General features: G+C 38.1%; 1 long non-coding RNA gene across 1 annotated transcript in view; it reads left to right on the top strand.

Moving 5' to 3' along the window:
• Positions 1–23,842, top strand: part of LOC125961424 (uncharacterized) — a 54,042-nt gene extending 30,200 nt beyond the window's left edge. The window contains exons 3-4 of the long non-coding RNA XR_007472138.1: positions 16,658–16,748; positions 23,802–23,842. This is a non-coding gene — a long non-coding RNA (uncharacterized LOC125961424). The remainder of the gene's footprint in view (positions 1–16,657; positions 16,749–23,801) is intronic.
• The last annotated feature ends 66 nt before the right edge of the window (positions 23,843–23,908 follow it).

Here is a 23,908-nt window from a genome sequence, read left to right as displayed (position 1 = left end):
TTAGTCCATGTATATTCCTGTAATTTTCTTAGAACTCAGATTTTATTCCATAAGCTAAATGTGTGTTTCCAAGAGAGTTTTATGGAAAACACTGTAAACACTATTCCCTTAAGATAAACTTGCAAATGTTATTTCTAAAGTTAAGAATGTGTTTAGGAAACGTAGGACACTGCATCCATCTCTTGGTGATTTGCGATACACATTCACATAGTAAAGGATCTGAGAAGTTCTGCAACAAGAAACTTGCTTAACTTTGCTTAATCCAGCATTTTCAAAATAATATTTGACCGACACTATATTTTTTAATTCATGTCACATTCCTATGCATACAATTTTTTTCTAAATCAGTGGTTGGCAAATTATAGCACATAAACCAAGTACAGTAAATCCCCTACATACAAACGAGTTCCATTCCAAGCTGTTCCAAGAGCATGTTCGTAAGGCCCATTTGTTTGTTAAGTTCAACAAAGTTAGCCTAGGTACCCCACTAACACAATCGGCTATACAGTACTGTACTGTAATAGGTTTATAATACTTTTCACACAAATAATACATAAAAAACAAACACTAAAAATAAAGAAAACATTTTTCATCTTACAATACAGTACCTTGAAAAGTACAGTAGTACAGTACAACAGCTGGCATACAGGGGCTGGCATCGAGTGAACAGGCAAGAAGAGTTACTGACTGGAGGAGGGAGAGGAGGTGGGAGATGGTAGGGCTGAAGGATCATCAGCAATAGGAGATGGAGGGCAAACTGCAATTTCACTCATGCCTGACATTGATGGAAAGCATGTTCACGTCTTTGAAAATTCTCAACTTGAAGGTTACTATGTCGGGGACTTACTGTACATCCACAAGTTTCCTTTTGTACACCCTAGAGATAAGTATGTTTAAACAAAACAAACAAACCAAAAAAAGGTTGCATAATAAGGGTCTTACATGACCCTCAAACCCTAAAAATATTTATTCTCTGGTGTTTTCCAGAAAAGTTTTCCTACCCATGTCATTCTAAACCAAAAATATTAACACATTTTAAGTAAATAAAGATACACCACTTATTAAAAATTACATAAAGAAATGAGGTAATCATTTTTCATTTAAAATTACTCTTCTAAATAAATCAAAATTGAAATATTCAAATGAAAAGCATGGCAATGAAAAGATTAGAAGGTTCAGGCAGCTCCTACAAATTTAAACCCTCAAATTTACAGTCAATATCAAGAGGCAACATTTTATGGGATAAAATAAAGGTTTGTTTTAATTAAATAAAATAACTCAAAAAATAACTTTTGTGTCATACTAACTGAATACTTTCTATCCTCATAGAATCACATACCCTCTCTTGTAGTCTATTATTTATATATATTAAATAAAGCAGATTGGGTTCACTATTCTTAGCTTAAGGAGAGAGTTTCAGAATTATATGGTAAATTATATACTTAAGGTTTGCAAGCTGCAAAACTGTCTCATGTTAAGTGGGTCATGTCAAAACCTCACTGAATCTTGGAAAGCTTTTCAAAACACACATTACTCCATTAGATCCTCCCTCTTGAGATGCAAATTTTGTAGGTGTGAGGTGGGTCCTTTATATGTAATTTGATAGATCTTCCAGAAACTTCTTTTTTGCTTTCTTCCTTCCTCTTCCCTCCTTACTGTTGTGTAACAAACCACCCCACAATGTAATGGCTTAAAATAATGTAAGATGACCACATGTTAGTATGCATTATGGTTATACGGGTTGACAGAGCTCAGTTGGGGGGTTCTCACTTTAGATCTTTTACCAAGTTGTGGTCAGATCGCTCTTCAGTATACGGACGTCTGAAGGCTTGGTTGGGCTGGACATCCAAGATGGCTCATCACATGGCTGGCAGTCGATGCTTGCTGTTAACTGGAGCTCATCTGGGACCGTCAGCTGGAATACCTACAAGTGGTCTCTCCATGTGGTTTGGGTTTCTCACAACATGAAAACTGAGTTCAGAGGAGGGAACATCCCAGAAACCCAGCTGAAATCCTTGAAAGACCTAGCCTTGGAAGCTCAGAGCCTCCCTTCTGCAGCATTCTATTGGTCAAACAAGTCACTAAGGCTAGCTCAGTTTCAAAGGGAGGGGAATTAGGTCTTATTTTTTGACGTGAGGTACAGCATGAGCAAGAAGGAATTGGTACCCATTATTTTTGGAGTCTATCTACTATACTCTACAGCTAGATGATACCTAGTCATTTAAGAAGTTCTTCTATTCCAAACCTATGGTGAATAAAAGGATGGTACTTTCTCTATTTAATATCTTATTGGCAAGACATTGGTGCTACTCACTGTTTCTGAGGAAAAGTGAAAACTACGAACTTGGATGTATTCTGGTGGCCTTTTAAGAGGAGCTACATTTAGGGTGGGCTAAGGTTGTAATTGTTTTATTTTTCTGTGGCATTTTCTTGTCAAGTAACTCAATGTCTTATGTAACCTCATCCCCTGTGGGTTATCATACAGTCTGGATGATATGATGTAGAGTGTTTCCTTAGTTTGAAATTGATGTGATTCTGCAAATGCATGCAGTATACACAGCAAGCCAGTGTACTTATTGGGGAGGTTTCAGGGGTTATTTGTTTACACAATTGAATAAAAGCAATAATTGGGCAAAGTGATTCATTGGTTAGGGGCAATCCTGAAAGCAACTGAGCTGTTGAATATGTCTTTCCATGTATTTAGTCAGGTTGTATATTTTCCCCTTAATGCTGTCTTTTATGTATGTCTTCCCATCTCTTCATTGTTATATATGTAAGAGATGCTTTTACTCAAATAAGAATAGGTCTTGATGCTTGGGCTGATACATACCCAAGGCACATCATAATGAGTTAGGTAGGGGAGAAGAAGGCCCACTTAGCACTACACATTCATAGAGAGCCTGAAAGTTAGAAATGATATTTTCTCAAATTAGGTCATACTTATACTCAGAAAGATACTCTGGCCCCAATGAAAAGATAGTCATCATACATCTTTAAAACTGAATTCATGATCTGACCACTCCAAAAACTTGTAGTACATGACAATTTTTATAACTTAAATAAATCCTATGACTGTCATGTGAATAGCATCATTATATCGTGATGCATTTGTTTGTATACGTATACGTATGTTAAAGGTGCTGAGGTTTTTTTCATTACGATCACATCCCATTGACCACAATTTTTGGACACTGTTTTGATCTTTCTTTACTTTGCTTCATGTATGGAGCATCTCAGGGGGTAGCAGGACCTTCTGTTGGCTTCAAGAAGCCATATGTCTCCCTCATCTGCATTTTCTGGGGGTGAGGAGGATAGTATAAATGCTGCTCTGTTTCCCCAATTGAGCTCTCCTTAACATTACATAAGGAACGTAGGAAAAATGTTTATCTTCTTAGCAACAGATGCAAGAAATTCATTTGTGGCAAAAGGCTAGCTCTTCTGAAAAAAGCCTTTGATATGTGACTATAGTCTGGAACTCAGCTTCAGACCAGCTTCCACATTTATACAGCAGACCGAGGAGGACTTTAATAATTTTGGGGGAAGAAGGGGGAACAACCAGTTGAGCAGTGAGTGTGGGGAGAGTTCAAGGACAGAGAAGCCCCCAACACCTATTACATTGTTTCCTGTATAATTGCTGCTAAGATACTTGCTTCATTAAATTCTATGTTGCCCCAAAATGCTTTTGCACAAGTGTTCTTTTTGAGAATCTCAGAAAATAAGAACAAAACAGCTGGTTGTTTGGACTACGTGCAAGAATAATGCAATTGGGTGAGAGCGAGTTACTGAGCAGGGTCCCAATGGGGCAGAAAATGGATGGCCTGAGCTCCAAGCCGTTTCAGCAAGGCCGGGGGCTTAATAACAGGAGACAAGAGGCAGGACTGAACTGAGTTTAAGGAGTTTTCAACTACTGGGGAAAGATACCGAGGCCTTAGTTTTGTCCCATCAATGGCAGGAAGCCCACTCTTCCCTATGGGGAGACACAGTCAGCAGTGGGATTAGAACTAGTTTTTGGTACCAAATGGGAGCCCATAGCCTGGCTCTTCAAAATGGTAGCAGTGTGTCATTGGGCAAATTCCTTAACTCTCACTGCCTGTTTCCCCCAAAGTGCATTGGAGTGAATGATACTCACCTAAAAGTGTTTCTCTGAGACATAGATGATATTGCATAGAACATTCCTGTCAGAGACCCACATCTAGTAAGTGCTTGATAAACTGCTGCTATAGTTGTCTTTAGTGGCTGTGGTTCCACAACTCTGAATGACATTCAGACGTGGGCTAAGGAAGCTACAGGGGAACGATTTGCTTTGAAGGAACATCATGCTTCTGGCAGTTCCACATTTGCATGGAACTTGGCAGTAACAATTCAGAGCAGAAATAGCTAAAGAAATAGATGCAGACTTGGTGATTTTTCAGAACTGAACTCTGAGGCTTGGAGATGCAATGTCGTCTGGAATTAGAACACAGGCTCTGGATCAAAATTAAACACTAAGACATCAAATAGTAAAGATGAGCGTGGGGCAGGGCCCATTGGAGCTTCATAGTAGGGTAGGGAAGGAAAAAGATGGAATCCATGATATGTAGAGCTAGCTGGAGAGTTCCTTAGCTCAGGTCTTTGAGAGTCAGACCCTCAGGTCAGGATTCATTTCCTCCCAGAAGAAATTGGTGAGAATGAGGGGGAAGCAAGACAGAGGAAGGGACAGGCAAAGGCAAACAATAGCCCAGTATTAGAAATCCCAGCCTCAGCCAATCCCATGGAAGTTCTGAAGCTGCTTCCCTTGAGATAAAGAGGCTGGCTTTTAGTACTCACCCCCTGTCAGTCTTGGCACTTTCCAGCTTTCATCATATAGCAGCAACCAGGAGCAGAGCGGAGAGCATTGGCTGGAGGCCAGTCACTCTGGTCAGAGCAGGATATGGCCTTACTTGTGGCATAATATTCAGTTGGTACCCACAGCGATGGTAAAACTAGTCATTAAATATTGAAATCCTTCTGTATAGTAACAGTGTGATAAAGAGCCATTTCTCTGATGCCCCTGAGTGCCCCATGACCACTCCTAGGAACCTTCAGATTTCCCCACAGGCTGTGGCTACTAATATGATTGTTTGGTGTCCTACCATAGAAGGAGAAGATTGAGATTAGCCCCCATGGATAGGAGTCTCCCAGATCATCAGTATATAGTTTTGTAAGTTATTAGTTAATCCTTTAATTAAATTGTATATAGTTTCTTAAACTCTTCCTTCCAGGGAATAAATTCCGAAGCACTGTGGGAAGCAGCAAAGACAGTACGTTGTGGGACTTTCTTGGTTAATTTCTTTTCCTTATCTAAGAAGGCTCAGACATTTTTAATAATGTCTTTGGCCTGAGTTAGTAAAGTGAATTTAATGGCAAGTAGGCTTACTTCTCTTCTAAACCCAGGGAACCTTTAGAGAAATAGTCTATGAATCACTGTAAATTTCCACATCCTGACAAAGGTGAGAAAGGTAGTGTGTCTCTATTTAGTACAAGGTTTGTTGTTACATTTACTACTGTGAGTTCCATTGAGGCTCCTATAATGACTATTTTGACGAGCTAAATCTGTCTTCCATCCAATTGTAAATAGAGCTGTTTCATTGTACGCTGGGAAGAGGATAAACCTGTAAGGGGTGATGGAATAAACAAAGATGGATGGATGGGCTTAACTCGTACCATGAGGCATTTGCCTTCTAGTCATATTCCGATGGAGCTTTGTTCAAGACAGGGTCCTGTTCAGTCATACTCAAGAATAGATAAGACATTTGTTCTCCAGTTGGCTTCTGGATTACTTCTAACTGAGATATTTATGCATGATAACACAACTTCTGGTCTTAGGGGTGTGTGTGTGTGTGTGTGTGTGTGTGTGTGTGTGTGTGTGTGTGTGTATGTATGTATGAAGGGCTTGTCATACACTGGGTTTCCTCAGAAGCAGACCCTAAATCAAAGTCATGAGTTCCAGCAGCTTATTTGGGAAGTGATCCCAGGAAGCACTGGAAGGGAAGTAAGGAAGTGAGTAAGGGAAGGTAAAGGGGTGTCAGTGAGCAGGTTATCACTGTGGGCTCCTGGAGCTCAAGGTTGCTGGGAAAGTTAGGTAGTGTAGAGCCAGTGTAGAGCATGCAGCTCAGGGTAATCCTCACCAAGGCACTAGTAACATTACCCTATATCCAGGCCATTTCATGCCTGTATTTAGCTGTTTTCTCAGGACACATGTGAGTTTGGAAACCTGCGATTAGTTGATGAGTCAGATCAAATGGAGGATGGGTGTAATTACTTGGTGCCTTGACTTTCTTGACACTGGGCATTAAGAGGGATATCTTTGTAACTCAAACCATAGAAACATGAGAGGTTTTGCTAACTGCCACATTCTATCTTTACAAAGTCTTCAATGTTATCTTTTTGTTAACAAACTCATAGCAGCCATTTTGACATTTCTGGGTTAATATTCGTATTAATGACTTTTCTAGGGAGGACTCAACTTTGCAAAGCTTTAGACATCTTCACAGCTGTGTCCAAAGCAAAGGAGAGATATGAGAAAAGAAGATCTTTGCATAATCTCTCCAAATTCCTTTTCTTTAACTTCCATTATCAAAGAATGAATCCAAGGAGGCAATCTAAGGAATACCAAGCAGTAGGAGTAAGGACATTAAATCAACTGCAATACTGTTACTTTAAGGAAATCTCAGGGACTTGGTGTGATAAAATGAACCTTAGATTGGGGTTTTGAAAACTTATTTTTGAGTCAAAAACTTATTTTTGAGTCTAAAAATAAGTCTAAAACCTATTTTGGGGGGTTAGAAAACTTATTTATTTCATCTAGAGAAATAACCATGGTTTACTCTTCACCTATTCTGGTCTCAGTTTTAGCATGTAAATGAGGAGAAGCCTGAATTATGTGATCTCTCCTTTTGCCAAATATTCAGCAAATTTATTTGTTTCTCTTTCTACTTACATTTTTTTCAGAAGGAAAGATGACATTTTCTTTTTCATTTTTATACCCTTTTCCCCCTATTACCTAAACAATTTCACAAACTTAGAAAACATTTGGAAAATATAGAAAAAAAATAAAGATCATGCTTATCATTCTATTTTAGTGTCTCTTTAATTCTTTCTCATGAGAACTATTTTTATGCAGTCAAAATTATAATGTGTATATATATATATATATATATATATATATATATATATATATATATTTGTACAGCAGCAGTGGGGAAATAAAAACACCAGAAAGGAAGGCAGTATAGCTCTTTGCAAATACTTAAAATATTGCCATATAGAAGAGATGACAGACTTGTTCTGTGAAAATTCAGATTATCAGTGAGAGGAAGGAACAGCATCCATTTTGGCTTATTACAGGGAAAAGCGTTCCTTTTCTGTGTCCCTGGAGGATTAGTGGTACTCAATGGGCATGCAGCAGGGAAGAACCAGAGAGGTGTTAGCACAAGGTGATGTCACTCCATTTTGGGGAAAATGCAGTTCTAACGTCTTACTATTTAAGGTCATTTTCTGATACCCTACTTGGCACTTTCCATCTTTGTAAAGTCTTCATTGTAATCATTCCATTAGCAAACTCATAGCAGCCCTTTGGTCATTTCTACATTTCTGGGTCTACGCTCTTACTAATGAATGATTCTTCCAAGGAGGATGCAGATTGTAAAATCCTTTAGATCCCCGCATCTGTGCCCAAGGCAAAGGAGAGGTGTAGGAAAACAGAATCTTTTCATTAACTCCCCAAATTCCATTTCTTTAATTTCTATTCCCAGCTACCTTAAATTGTACTAACTTTGCCTTGTACATTTCTCCTAATTGGTTAATTTCACCCCCTTTTCATATTCTGTTTTCGTAAAATTATATTTCAGACTCTTAACATTCTGTTGGATTAATCACTGATGATTTGGCTCATATTAGCTGTGAGTAACACAAGTGGCAAAAGTAGCAAGGCAAGGAATGTCTCATCCATTAAACCTTGCTCATAAAAGCAAATTTGAATTCTTGAGAAATGGGTGAAAATAAGAACTCTAATTCTTACAAGATTTTCTCCATTCCTTTTGTTCCCCCTACTTCTTTTTTTTTTTCATTTTAGTACAGTTCTTAAAAATACATTTTAGTGTGCGTGGGAGTTAAATTGATCATCAGCTGGAAGTTAACTCTGTTCTGCTTGAGGAGCCTTCCAGAAGGGGATATTTGGATGTTCAACATCCTTGTAAGATGAGAGAAGCATATGCAGGAGGAATTAAAACCTCTAGACATATCATTGCAGAAGGCATTTAGCTAAAACATTTTTCTACCAAATTGCTTCCTGAAGGCTTTATTGAGATTTACAACTGAGAGATTTTAGAAGGCAAGTAGAGAAAGGTGGAAATTCAGGCATGATCTGGAATAGATATGCTTAGGCAGGAGGCCCATTTTTTATTGGATGTCTGGTGCTTTAATTTCTCTCAATTGCAACAATTATTAATGATAGATGTATCTTACTTTTGGTGCCTTTAAATCTTCAAGTTGCATCTATGTGTTTTATTTCATATGCTCTTAAAACAAGAACTCTAACAATAGGAAATGAAGACATGAACCCCACTCAAAAAGCCCAGGTGTCTGAAAGATAATGGACTTTTATTAAAGTCTTACAAATGTTAATAATAGTAATGAGACTTTGTTCCAGGTGTTCTGCTGTTCATTTCTTTTGTTTGTGTCCTGTACATCAGGGTATGGATGATTATACATATACTTCACCTGTTTATTTTTAAATAAATTATTCTTAAATGTGAGGCAGTAGAAATTGAAATAAGGTTGACACAACAATGGTATATGACCTACTCTTGCCTCTGGAGAGAGACAGAATGGTACTATAGAAAGAGCATATGACTAAAGACAGAAACTGGGCTCAAATCTTAGCTTCCTGCTACTTTGATTGAGATGGGTAAGCTGACTATTTCCACATTTCTTCTGAAACATATTTCCTTAAATTCTATTTTGAAATAAATATGTTTAGTAAAAACCATTTCTCTTTTGGATCTTCCTTTTGATGTCCATCTGAGCCTCAATGTCTACATATTTCTAAATTCTTTCCAATATGATCCTTACTTAGATGGTACCAGCTAGCAGTTCCCAATAGCTTGGAATGGCTAATAGCTGTCCTGTGGCTGCCAAGCATGGCGTCTACTTTTCTGTAAAGTGGGTTTTTCTAATATTCCATGAAAGAAGGAAATGTGGAAAATACCTATAATGTATACAGTTACTGAATCCCTGTTAAGTACTGAATTTCAGTTACAATCTCTGTAAGTTGTCTCTATGTTGGTTATTAGATTCACATCATCATTTTGTGTGGCTACCCTGTAGTTTCAATGATGTCTAAATTCCCTAAATTCATTACTTCTAAAGAGAAACTGTGTTGTCTACTTTCCAAGTTTTGGATATTTTCCCATTATCTTTCTGTTACTGATTTCTAGTTTGATTCCATTTTGCTCAGAGAATACACTCTGCATCTTTTCAATTATCTGAAACTTGTTGAGGTTTGTTTTTATGGCCCAAGATATGGTCTATATTTGTATGTGTTCTGTGAATGTCTGAGACAATATGTATTCTGCTGTTGTTGGGTGATTTGTTCTATAAACGTCAGTTAGACCCTGTTGGTTGATGGAGCAGGAAAGTCCACTGTGCTTACCCACATTTGTGCTTACTGTGTTTCCCCAAGATTTCTTTTTTTATCATTTCCTTTCTGTATATAGAATTTTTTTTATTTTAGGAAATGTCTCCTGGCAACAGATCTCTTAGTTTCCCTTCATCTGAGAAGGCCTTGATGTTCCCTTCATTACTGAAGGATATTTTCACTTGGTACAGAATTATGGGTTATCAGTTCTTTTCTTTCAACACTTGAAAATTGTTGCAACTGTTCCACATGACCTCCATCATTTCTGATGAGATATCCATTGTCATTCAAGTTTTTTTTTCCCCTATAGGTAAGGTATAGAGTTTTGGGGGTTGTTTTTTGTTTATTTGGTTTCTTTTGTCTTCAGTTTTCAGATGTTTAGTTGTGATATGTCTCAGTGTGCATTTACTGAGTTTATCCTGTTTAAGATTCACTCTGCTTCTTGACTCAGTAGGTTTATGTCTCTTGTCAAATTTGGGAAGTTTTCAGCCATTATTTATTTTTCAATTTTGCCCTCTTTCTCTTCTCCTTCCAGGAGTCTAATGACACAAATATTAGGTATTTATTTTAGTGCCACAGGTCCCAGGGGCTTTGTTCGTCTTTATTTTATTGTCTTTCTTAGTTCGGTTTTAGATTTTCCTGGTCTTTAGTATGACAAATGATTTTTTGATTGAAACCTGCATATGTTTGTATTATGTTTAAATAAGACTCTGGATCTTATTTAAACCTCCTGTTTCAGTTGGCTTTCTCTTACACAGTTCCAGCAGTGCAAGGGGCTAGGAGGACCACCTCATTACTGTTAGATGGAGATTGAATTCCCGGTTCTCCACTTGGCCTCTGTTGACTACTGAGGTGAGGATACTCCTTGTTATTACTGGACAGGTGTGGGAATTCTAGCTCCCCTCGAGGAGTTCACTGACACCGCACTGGGGGTGACACTCATTTGCATGGATAAAAGATAGAATAGATAATAGTTCCTTCTGGAGTATTCTGGCACTGCTTCCTTGACTAGACATTATGCTCTAACTTAACTGTCCAGGATACATGCAAAAGATACTAATGATTATTAACAAGTAATTCTCATCAATATCCTGATATTTAAATAAAGTGGTTTATTGACTTTATCTTAACACCAAAGAAAGAGGTGCTTTAAAGCTAAAGCCTCAGTAGCCTCTGAAATTCTGGTGACACAGAAAAACAGATACTGTAATAATGTTGTGTATATCTTACTTTGTCTAAATAGAAGTTTCTCAGTTTTTATTAAGTACCTAAAGGGTTCTATGTACACCAAATTAAATACAATTACCAGTTTAGAGAATTTAAACCAGTGAAGAAACTTCTGCACTTCAGCAACTGGCACTGGTTTAGTAAAGCCTAGCTGTTAGACATTTTTTCAAATCATGTCCTCACAAGGAGCAGAGTAGAATCCTTACGAATTATCCATGGTCAGAAGCCACGTTTTAGCTTTCTTAGGCAAACCGAGTGAGCAAATCCTTTTACGATGCTACCTTCCCCAGGTAGAATTTTTCATTGTCATTCTGCCTTATGTTGGGATTTTTACAGTTCAGTCTCCCCTCCACACAGTAGCTTCTCGAAGTAACATCCACATCTGACTAACTTCTATCTCTCATTCCTAGCAGAGAAAAAAATTGTTATGTGTCAGGGTTCTCTTCTTGAGTAACCTGGTGCATTGTACACCCTCTTATAGCCAGTGGTGTGATCCAAATACCAGCCAGCTATCTTTGTAAATGTCTGTCACTGGTCACAAAGGAGGGCTTGAAAAGGAGCAGGATAAGGTTGTGTGGTATAGAGATTACGAGGCAGGGTCTGCCTCAGACCAGTCATGAAATCTTGGAGAAGTTGCCTTATGTCCCTGAGCCTCAGTTTTTTCACCTATAAAATGCGGATATTAATAGCACCCATCTTACAGAATTTTTCTAAGATAATGAATTGTTTCATATAAAATTCTTAGCACTGTGCCTGTCATACAGCAAACAATCAGTAGTTTCTTTCTGTCTTTCTGTTTTTTTTTTCCACTGGTGCAAATCCATGCTGCATATTTGTGGTAGGCAGCCTATAAGATGGAATCTAATGGTTCTTGCCTCCTGGTATCCATGCCTTTATATGGTCCCCTCCCATTATGTGGACTGGACCTGGTGACTGACTTCTAACAAACAGAATATGGCAAAAATAATGAGATGTCACATCCATGATTTAAGTTACAAAAACTCCATCTTCCATCTTGCTTGCCCTCTCTCACCCTCTCAAAGGCTTGTTCATAGGGAGGTCAGCTGATGTGTTGTAAGCTACCCTATGGAGATGCCAAGGGGGGAGGATTCTGCCCAAAATCTAATCTGCAGACCAACAGCCTGTGAGAAACTGAATCCTGCCAATAGCCACAAGAGTGAGCTTGGAAGTGAATCCTACCTTAATTGGGTCTTGAGATGACTACAGTTTTAGCCAACCTCTTGACTGCAACCTCTGAGAGACCCAAAGCCTGAGGACCCACTAAGCCACTCTCATACTTTTGACTCACAAAATAAATGTGTGTTGTTTGAAAACTCTATATTTTGGGGTAATTTGTTACATGGCAGTAAATAACTAATAGAGTATTGGAAAAAGGACTAAGATCGTAAGACCAGTTGGTGATGACTCACGAGAATCTTTATATTCATAAAGCTGCCCATTTATGGCCACATTTGTACATTTAGCCATGAGAGAAATATGGATGGTAAACACGTGTGCCTCCCGTGCTATGCCCCTTACCTGATACCCTACCTGATGTTTACCTGGTTGAACATCATTTATAATAAGCACAATATCTGAGGCTGAAGAGCAAAATAGTAGTGATGTGGGGCAGAGAAAAGGAGGGAAAAGAATTAGGACTGACATTTTATGTCTCTTAAAAAATCTGACCTTTTGGAAATATCACTGTGTACATTTAAAATATTAATAAAGGCTCTTGCTGTTAGTAGGCAAAGGGGGTTGTTGTCATGTGTGACCTTTTATTGAAGTAAAAGAAAATTGACAGTTTTATTAGCAGTAGAATATCACACGAGAAAATGCATAGGAGGAAGATAAGCTGCCACAGTAGTATTTAGTTACACAAGGTGAATATCGTTAAGCAGCTGTGATTTTATACAAGGGAAGCCTCAATATGACTTTTGAGCCTCCTCCATTGAAGCCAGCGTAAATTATGGCTAGAGTGGAAAGGCATTATTCCTATTCTAGTCTTTCTCCAAGGATATATAAGTGTTTTTATATTTCCTTTCTTAAAAAAATTTTCAACCAAGTCATTCTCCCCGAGATGAACTTATATATAGAACAGACATAGACCCACAGACATACAAAAGAACTTATGGTTGCCAAAAGGGAAAGAAGAAGGACATTAAATTAGCAGCTTGGGATTAATATATACACAGTACTATATATAAAATAGATAAGCGGGCTTCCCTGGTGGCGCAGTGGTTGAGAGTCTGCCTGCCAATGCAGGGGACACGGGTTCGTGCCCCGGTCTGGGAGGATCCCACGTGCCGCGGAGAGGCTGGGCCCGTGGGCCATGGCGGCTGGGCCCGCGCGTCCGGAGCCTGTGCTCCGCAACGGGAGAGGCCACAGCGGTGAAAGGCCCGTGTACCACAAAAAAAAAAAAAAAAAAAAATAGATAAGCAACAGGACTTATTGTATAGCACAGGGAACTATACTCAATATTTTGTAATAACTTATAAGAGAAAAGAATCTGAGAAAAATAGGTATATATGTATGTATAACAATCACTTTGCTGTACACCTGAAACTAACACAACATTGTAAATCAACTATACTTCAATTTTTAAAAAAGGAAATTATAAAAATAATTTTTTTTTAATTTTTAAAAAGCAACATCTGTCCAAGTCAGGAAATATGGACTTAAAATCCAAAGCAATTTCTGTCCCAAATAAACAAATTTTCTTGGCAAAAAAAGAAAAAAGAAATAAAATAAAATTGTGTAGAAAAGCTCCTAATCCCCTATGTCCAACTACCCACTTATGCATTCAATCAACAAATATTTATTAAGAACTCACAGCATGCTTGGCATTTTTCTAGGCTCAGAGGAATCAATGATAAAAAAAGAGATAAGGTCCTTGCCCTTGGGGAGCTTATGTTCCAATGGAGAACGTAGGAAATCAGCAAGCACAGAAATATGTGTAACTGATGTGTTGAAAGAACAAGCTCTAGAAGGAACAATCATAAAATAACACTATTTTTTCTCTCTGCAACTTAGTACAATTCTCTGTGAAATTAGTTTTCTTCTGGATGAACTGTTGGTTCAATTCCAGCACTTCTTCAACTCATATCATCATTCCAACAATAAAAAATTTCTCCAATCACTTTTAGGCACAAAACAGTTTCATTTAAGTAGTAAAAGTATCCAGTCCCAGGGACTACTCAAAACTCTTACTTACATTTATAGCTAAAGCTTCTCACTTTACCAACTAGTAGGGGTGGCCACAGTCTGTTTATCTCCATGAGATTTTCCCACTGAGTATTTTGCACCACATAGGGGACATAGTCTCCAAAAGCCTCCATTAGACTGGGAACAAACCCTGGATGAGGGAGGGGAAATTCACAGCAAACCAACAACTCTCCCAAAATCTCTTTCTGAGATGTTTTAACCTTTTCTTACACTTGAGGTGAGTGTTGGGCTCAGGCCACAAAACTTCTTATTCCCAGGGTCTTCTGCATGTTGTAGCCTAACCTACCTCTCATTTCTAAAGGTGCAAGTACCTACCACCTACTGTTTTCTTCCCAGCTTTTTATGACCTTAACCAAATTAGAGACAGGAAGAGCCCCAATTAAATGTCTATCTATCTACCACTTAATGTATTTTCAAGGTCATAATAAAGTAATAATAGCAATAATTAAAAATAATAAAGCAAGCTATGACATAGTGTATTATTGGTGTGATAGGAAAGGCTTTTAAGGGGGGAACACTGCTCCACTGAAGGGATTTTACACAAAGGAAATAAGGAGGAACAGTGGCTCAAGGTGACCTTGGGCTTATTTACCAAATACAATTTAAGCAATTTGATGGAAAGGATCATGAGTTCCTGCAGCACTATCTATTGTTCCTCACCCAGCACTGCACAGTAGAAAATGTTAAATAATTTTTGGTTTATTGACTAAAAGATTAGAGAGATAAAAACCAAGAGGTCCCTTGTTGATATTCTCAACCATGTGGATTCATGCCCATTAAATATGCCATTAATGTTGGTCAGGTTGGTAGGTCCAGTTTTGGTGTCTACCAGCCACTGAGAATTCTTCCTTTGGCTCTCATTTCCCCTCCTTTCAGACCCTGAATTTCTTTGTCCAGAAAATCATTTTTAAAACTGTGACTTGTATTTTAGAGATTGTTGACTTCAAAGAGAATCTCAGGCTAAAGTTTGAACCTGTCTTGGCTTGATATATGATTCTTCTTTTACTGATATATTTACAGATATAGAAAGTAAACTCAGGCATTTACAGAAAACTTTATGAATATTTGAAGGGATCCCCACCAAGGGGAGTTAAGAGTCTAAGTGCTTTTATAGCAGAAAAAAATAGCTGTCATAGGGCTCAGAGTCAAATGGGAGCTGTAAGTGTAAACTACATGAAATCCATTTACTGGAAAATAAATATATGTTCCTATGAAGGACCCTGAGGCAGCCAAGGACTGTTCTTACAGTGCTTTCTAGGTTGTCTCTCTAACACTAGTCTAAACATCAGACTTACTCCATGTCTAAGGAATTTGTGTCATCTGATAATCTATTAAGTGGAACTCAGGGACAATGTAAGTTGTTCATGTAATTGAAGGATTAAGAGTATATGATTAAAATAGTTGGGATGGCCTAGACACAGAGCATGCAGACAGGACCACGGCATACTTTATGCCCTCAAAGTCCAAACGAGTGTCACACTTTATTGACAATCTAATATTTGGGATACACAGAGTTAAGAAATATATCCTTAAAGTTAATTTCACCTATTCCTTTTTACCTTTAAAATGTGACTACAAGCATATCTTGGAGATATTGTGGGCTCATTTCCAAACCACCTCAATATAAGCAAATATCACAATAAAGTGAGTCACATGAATTTTTTGGTTTCCTAGTGCATATAAAAGTTACATGTACACTGTATTGTAGTCTATTAAGTATGCAACAGCACTATGTCTAGAAAACAATGTGTACACCTTAATTAAAAATAAGTATTGCTAAAAAATGCTAACCATCATCTGAGCCTTCAGCAGGTTGTAGTAGTAACACCAACCCTGGTCACAGATTCTCATACCAACTATAATAATAATGAAAGATCTGAAATATTTCGAGAATTACCAAAATGTGACACAGAGACATGAAGTGAGAAGATGCTGTTGGGAAATGGATGCCGAGAGATTTGCTCCACACAGAGTTGCCACAAACCTTCAATTTTTAAAAATGTAATATATGTGAAGTGCAATAAAGCAAAGCACAATAAAACAAGGTATGCCCATACTAGAAAACTTAAAATTCTGCAGGTGACTCACATTATTCTGCTATTGGACAACACCCGTCTAGGAGGATCTGCCCACACATGCTCACAAGCCTGCATTTCAGCCCCCCACTGGTGAAAGTCCACAAGGGAGTTTCACTATTGACGCAGCCCAAGTCCATGGCCAGGATGTCTCATAAGTAGCATTTAGCCTCCCTGTCTGGACATGTAAGACCCTCAAGTCCTTATCCAAGCTTACATCTTAAGTGCAGTGCTGTTTATAAAAACATTTTATAAATTTTTTTTCTTAGACAAGTGTGTGCCGAACTTTATGAATGGTGTCCCATAAGGGAGCATATAGGTCTTTTATTAAATCCTTAGAGTTGTAAAACTTCCCCATCCAGGTCAAATATCACAAACATTTGCCACGTACATCAACTATCAACTATCAGAGTAAAGTTTTATACAGCAATCACCAACAATCGCCCATTAAGTTTTTCTTGTCTTTTTTTTCAAGAAAACCAGAGAAGGTGGAAGAGATCAGGTGTGACTGGAACAGGGACAGGACTGAGTAAGTAAGTGGAAAATCTCTTCCAAGAGAAACAACAGTGAGTAACTTTTTATTAATTGATAACAATTATGGATGACGACCCTGTTGTTTTCCCTCAGGAATTTCCTGGGTGAATTTTCCACCTACTCTTGTGGGATTTAATTACTTCGAAGTAAGAAAATGTCTTTGTGGTAGATTGCTTGCAAAAATGACCACAATTGTTCCTGTCCCTGTGTCCGTGCCCCTTTGCCATGTGTCTTTGAAGTTCTTCCTCAGAGAGGTGGAACCTATTTCTCCATCCTTTGAATTTGGTCTGACCTGAGACTTGCTTGGACAAATGCAGCAGAATTGACACTGTGTCAGTTCTGAGTCTGGATCTCAAGAGACATTTCATGCTTCTGCCTTTCTTGTGGAACCCTGCAACCACCATGAAAACAAGTCCGGGCTACCCTGGGCTTTATTTCCTTCCCACACGATAGAATATAAGTTTCTGAGGTTGGGTGACTACCAATTAGCTCCTCTGTAACGTTTAAGTAACAAGCCTATTTGAATATTGAAATCATACCTCTGATCCGGAAAATGTCTTAATTTTAGATGATACTGCAAATTTAGAAGACAGTTAAGAATGTAGGAGGCTATAAGTAGTCTGGTTCTACATGTTTTTAATAACGTCAGATGATTTTCAAGATTCTAAAACAATTGTATCACCAGACAAGTTCTCACGGAAAAGACCTGTTGTATTTTTTGAAATCACATCGTCAGTGATTCTGATCATTTCAGAATGTTTTCCACTGTTTTATTATGCCCTCTGAAAATTTGAGTTCAATCATTGAACTCCATCCCCTAGCAAACAAATTGCCAATATTATTTCCTTTTGAGTGGGATAATACCATAATCAGGGTGCTCTTTGGAGGCACATTTCTCTTCAGGGAAATTGTGCTGGCTTTAATGTAGCTAAGCTTAAATGTGAAGGTGATGTGCTCTGTGACACTTGGCTATGCTAGTGACTCAAAATAAGCATCCTACTTCAAATACGGACAAAAGAAAGAAGGTTCTTACAGAAATATTTCCTTTAAAAAATATCTGATTCAATGAAAGGAGTTACAGTCATGCAAACTGGCTCTTGGCTGGACTACATTTTTTCTCCTAAAACAAAAACAAATGTGAAGTAGGAGTTTTGGACAAGAGTCCCCACGGAATGGTGCTTGGGGGGAAGGCCACAGGGAAAGAGTATAGGTCTTTGGAAGTTCGCAGAGAATGGGCAGAAAGGAGGGGGTGGAGAGCTGAGCCCACTGCTACAGAATTCCAATCCTTCCGTGACACCACGAAGCCCCACAAGAACCTCCTGAAACATAAGCAGGTTTGATTGTATTTCTTGAGGAGGCTAGAGAGGGTGTTGTTTTATGCCAGTGAATCTAAATGACTGATGTGGTCATGGGTGTGGACAGATAAAAGAAAACAATGGGATGGTAACATTGGGGAGTTTGTGAAATCGTTGGGAGAGACTAGAACTACCTACAATGTAAAATTAAATGTTCCAATTAACAATTGTAAATTTCAGACAGGCAGGAGGGTGTCAAGTTATTTACAAGGCATTATGTTGTAGAGGGTTTCCCAGCTATGGGTCATAAGGAGCAACATACAGCTGCATCATCCAATCACTCTTCTTAAGCTGAATTATGTATGCCAAATCCAGACCACCAAAGTGCAACTCATTGTACAGGAAGTGAACATTGATCACAGGGGGCATGATGGTCCTTACTGGGGCAGAAATGTGGAAACCACTCTGACACTGACATCAGAACCTCTGGGGAAGCCCTTTTAAGACTACATGTTTCAGAGAGATCCAGGCTCATGAGCCAGCCAAGCGAATGATGTGAAATGACCAAAGTGACTTTCTCATGAAACTTCAGACTGCAAGTTGGTGAGTATGATGTTTAAGTATTTTCTTTTCTTTTTCTTTTCCCTGCAGACCACTCTAGAAGGGAAAGGAGCTCCAGCTACATAGTGGGCTCTGATTTGTTGAGATCATGTTCCCTGCACACTAGACACTAGAATGTGTTGATCCCAGGGCTGGCTGTCAGCACAGTTGGAACCCTGGTTGAGGCTACTCATTTCCTGAAATTGAAGATTTTTGTAGAGTGTAGTGCCAGGAAGTAGGACATTTTTAAAAGTGATGTTAGAACAGTATCTATCAAACTGGAGTTTATGAATTCTCTAGGAGAAAATTTGTTTTTAGGATTTTCATTGGATGAATGGAATAAAAGAACAATATTTTAAAGCCTGTTCGGGTCCCTTAGATGATCCCTTATAAGCCTTGTCCTGCAAGTTTAGGACCTGCTTTTTTGTTCATGGAGTCACACAAAGACTCTACAATGTAATTACCTGGGACAAATAAAGGTTTTGTGGGTGTTTAATAATGGAACAGTGGTGGGAAAATTGAGCCATCATGGATCACATAGTACCAAAGGCAAATCAAATTCAGAGGCAGTACTAGGGTCCAAGAATTTTTTCTTTTAAACGATACCTATGCATTACTCATATTTGGAAATATTGAGTTAGAATCTGCCACTGGAATGCTGCGAGAGTGGCAGACTTCTGGGGAGAAGGTGTTAGAAAAGCTGTGTGGTCTCATTTGTAAAACTCCGTGTGGGCTGCACTGTCCAACACAGCAGCCCCTAGCCACATGGGCCATTTAAACACATATGTAAATGAATTAAACCTTTATTTAAGTAAAACTTCAGTTCCTCAGCCCCACATTTCAAATGTTTCAATTGCCACATTTCATTAGCTTGGCAAACCCAAGCATTATATATTAATTCATTCAATTCATAGTTATTGAATATTTATGTATGCAAGGTACATCCTAACAATTACGTTAAGAATCAGCCAAGCAGAAGGAGAACATGGACCCAAATAAAATACAAATATTCCTGAGTCTCCAATTTTTGTCAGTAACTTCAAAATCCATTCCTATATAGCCTTTGACCAGGTATATTAAAAAGTGGCCAAACTGATGACTCTGAATTTTATTACCTCTTGGTATCTCTCTTCTGACACGATGAGAAATGAAATGGCCAAATTGTGGATAAGTGAAAAGAGAAGTAAGAAAAGGGCAGGATCCACCAGCTAGTTAATTGCTACTTGAAAAAGTGTGAGCTGAAGATATGCCCCTTATCTTGCTATCTATCTTACATTCTAGCGGCAGCTAAAAATGTAGAAAATTGTCAGTGCTTCAAGTTGGGGATGGATACCTTTTGAATGTCTACTGACACCAAGCAGTTATGAATAAACATAGTGCATCACCCACATGACTATTTTTCTAAGAAAAAATAAGCATGAAAATGTTTCTATTCATTGTGATGACAAGAGAGAAAATGTTTCTTTAGTTAGAGTATGTAATTTAGAGTTATGAACCGAATAATGCTCTGGAAACCATGTCCATCTTCTTTTTGAGGAAATATATCCTTATGCTGTGAAGCTTTCCTTACAGAGACCATGGATTTCTGTGGTATTAGTAATCATGGAAAAGAATTCCTCCCGTTTTCTCTCTTACGACTGAATCTGTTGATTCTGTTGAATCTTACATACAGCGTTTTATCCAGAATGACATTCGAATTGGGAGTGTTACCCTGGGTGAGGGATAGAACTACTGACTACTATTCTCTCCTCCAAAGAGAACAGAATACCTCTTCTTCTTTGTGTGTAATTGCCTGATGGGGCAAAGTCTTGAGTTTCTTGTTTGATAGAACATATCATCAGACCGTGCTGTTTTGGGGCATGGTCACCATATAATTCATATAATATAAATTCATACAATTCACATAATTCGTCTGTACATATTTCACCACCTGGCTATTCCTTTTGGGTAAGTTTTGGTGAGGAGGGATTTGAATGAAAAGACCAATATAAGACCAGTGCTGCTTACAGCCAGGAATGTATACTCAAGAGACAGAGAAAATGTACATATGTACACCATATGTAGTGTGGATTATATCCAGGTTATTAGCAAATGAAAATGTGCACAACTGGGAAAATGCTCTGTCAGAGGTTAAATTTCTCTTTTTATTGAGTGTGTTCTAGATGGAGATGATGACTCACTTTGGGACACAAAATCTATTTCTTTACATCACATGTGGCAGGAGGGGGAAATGTACGTGTGTGTGTGTGTGTGTGTGTGTAATCTGTCTTTGTGGGTCAAAGGAAGAAAGTGTTCAGGGATGCAACTTCAGAGATCTAATAGGAGGACTGTGGCATCCTAAGAAGGGAATAGAGGAATTGATAAGTATTGAGAAGGCTGGGGTCAGTGAGCCAAATGAAGGATACTGGATGATGGGCAGCCTGTCAGAGCCTGATAGCAGCGCCTAGCTGAGATGCCCCATCCCAGAACTCAGCTCTGAACATGGCTCAACAGGCAGTAAGACAGGTGGTCAGCCTGCTACTGCCTCCCCCAATCTACCTCTACTCTGGCCACATCATCTGAGTGTCCTCCAGGTACCACATTCTATGCCACCGAGATGCCCCAAGGCTGTGGAAAGCTCTATAAGATTTGTTAACATTTAATGAGGTGAAGGTGCTTGCTGCATTGATGTTGATGTCAATAGCTAGCTAGTGGTTTAGAGATCCCAGGTCCTGACACTCTGGTGATAGATTGAGTTGTACTGATAGACAGAAGGGAGTGGTAACCTCAGTTGCCTTATGCAGACTCTGAAGGCAACAATGTGCATTTGTAAAGATTCACAGACACATGTTTTTAAAAATGCAAAATTTAGAGTTTAAAAAAATAAATAGGTGACAGATTTTCCCTACTTTAAGACTTACCATAAAGCTATAGTAAAGAAGATGGTGAGCTATTGGTGAAAAATAGACAAACATACCAATGAGACAGAAAAGAGAGACCATAAATAGACCCACACAAATATAGTGAACTGATCTTTGAAAAAGGAGCAAGAGCAATTCAAAGGGGAAATGATGGGCTTTTCAACAAATGGTGCTGGAGCAACTGGACATCCACAAGCCAAAATTAAAAAAAAAAAGAAAGAAAGAAAGAAAAGAAAAGAAAAAGAATGTAGACACAAGCCTCACACTTTACACAAAAATTAACCCAAAAGGGATCATAGACCTAAATGTAAAATGAAAAATTATAAAATTCCTAGAAACTAGCATAGGAGAAAATCTAGGTGGCCTTAGGTTTGGTGATGCCTTTTAGACACAATAACAAAAATACAATCTATTAGAGAAAAACCTGACAAGTTGGACTTTATTAAAATTAAAAACTTTTGCTCTGTGAAAGACACTGTTCAGAGAATGAATGACGTCACAGATGGAGAGAAAATTTTTGCAAAACACATATCTGATAAAGGACTTGTATCTAAAATATACAAAGAACTCTTAAAACTCATCAATAAGAAAGCAAACAACCCAATTTAAAATAGGCAAAATATTTGGACACCTCATCGAAGATAAGGAAATAGAAAATAAACATATGAAAGTATCTTCAATACCATATGTCATTAAAAAATTGCAAATTAAAACAACAATGAGATACCACTACACACCTGTCATAGCGTCTAAAATCCAAAACATGGACAACATCAAGTGCTGATGAGGATATGGAGCAACAGGTACTCTCATTCATTGTTTGTGGGAATGCACAATAGTTCAGCCACTTCGGAAGATCGTCTAGCAGTTTCTTATAAAATTAAACATACTCTTACCATTTGATCCAGCCATTGAACACCTTGGTAATTACTCAAATGAATTGAAAACTTATGTCCACATAAAAACCTGCACATGGATGTTTATAGCAGCTTTATGCATAATTTCCAAGACAGATACAACCAAAAACACACTGTGGTATATACATACAATGGAATATTATTCATTTAAAAAAAGAAATAAGCAATCGAACTGTGAATAGAGATGGAGGAACCTTAAATACAAGTTGCTAAGTGAAAGAAGCCAATCTGAAAAGGCTACAAACTGTAAGATCTCAACCATACAACATTCTGTAAAAAAGGCAAAACTTGGGAGAAAGTAAAAAAAAAAAAAAAATCAGTGATTGCCAAGGGTGTGGGGGAGGGATGGATGAATAGGCTGAGCACAGAGAAAGTTTAGGGTAGTGAAACTATCCTATATGATACTGTAAGTGTTGAAACATGTCATTATACATTTATTAAAACTCATAGAATGCACAACACAAAAAATGAACCCCAGGTAAACTATGAAATCTAGTTAATAATGCATTAATATTGGCTGATCAATTGTGACAAATATACCATATTAATGCAAGATTTTAAATTAGGTGGAGGGGAGGTGAGGGTATGTGGGAAGTCTCTGTATTTTCCACTTATGCTTGTTTCTCTGGAAAGCTAAAACTTTTCTTAAAGAATAAAGTTGATTAACAACAGCAACAAAACAAATCTGATTTTTAAAAAGCCAAAGTACTTGAATAGACATTTCTCTGAAGAAGGTACACAAATAACCAATAAGAACATGAAAAACTGTTCAGCATCACTGATCTTTAGGGAAATGCAAATCAGAACCAACTCACACCAATTAGGATGGCTACTGTTTAAAAAAAAAACACACACACAAAAAAAAACAACTAAAATAACAAGCATTGGTGAGGATACGGAGAAATTTAACCCCCTGTGTGCTGTTGGTGAAAATGTAAAATTGTGTAGCTGCTATGGACAACAGTAGGACAGTTCTTCAAAAAATTAGAAGTAGAATTACCATATTATCCAGCAATTGGACTTTTCTGGCTTACATCATCTGCTACCATAATTCACAATTAGAAATCTAGAAAATATTGTTTGTCTACAGACTATCAGACTTCCAACTGATCTGCAACCTCAGCCCCTGATCTATTGTCCAACAGAACATGAAGATAACGTAACACCAGTGACTTCAGAGCAATGGCTCTTGGTTCAAGTCCGGGGGAGGTGGGGCTTTGCTTAATCTTATAGGGTGGCAGTAACTGTGGTGGTTACCAGTTCAGAATCCATGTACAGATCACTGGATTCCAAACCTAACCTTATTATGTTACTGAATTATGTAGAACAGATGTTTTCTTTTCTCAGCCTTTGTTTCTTCATCTATAAAACAGAGCCAATAATAGTAACGAACTCATGGGATTGTTACAGAGCCCAGAGAAATAATCCATGCAAATAACTTGGCATGACTTTCACCATCATCTTTTCCAACTTCTCCAAG

This window comes from Orcinus orca, chromosome 16, assembly GCF_937001465.1.
Source record: "Orcinus orca chromosome 16, mOrcOrc1.1, whole genome shotgun sequence".
In the NCBI taxonomy this organism is placed as follows: Eukaryota; Metazoa; Chordata; class Mammalia; order Artiodactyla; family Delphinidae; genus Orcinus; species Orcinus orca.
This window is presented reverse-complemented; position numbering and strand designations above follow the sequence as displayed.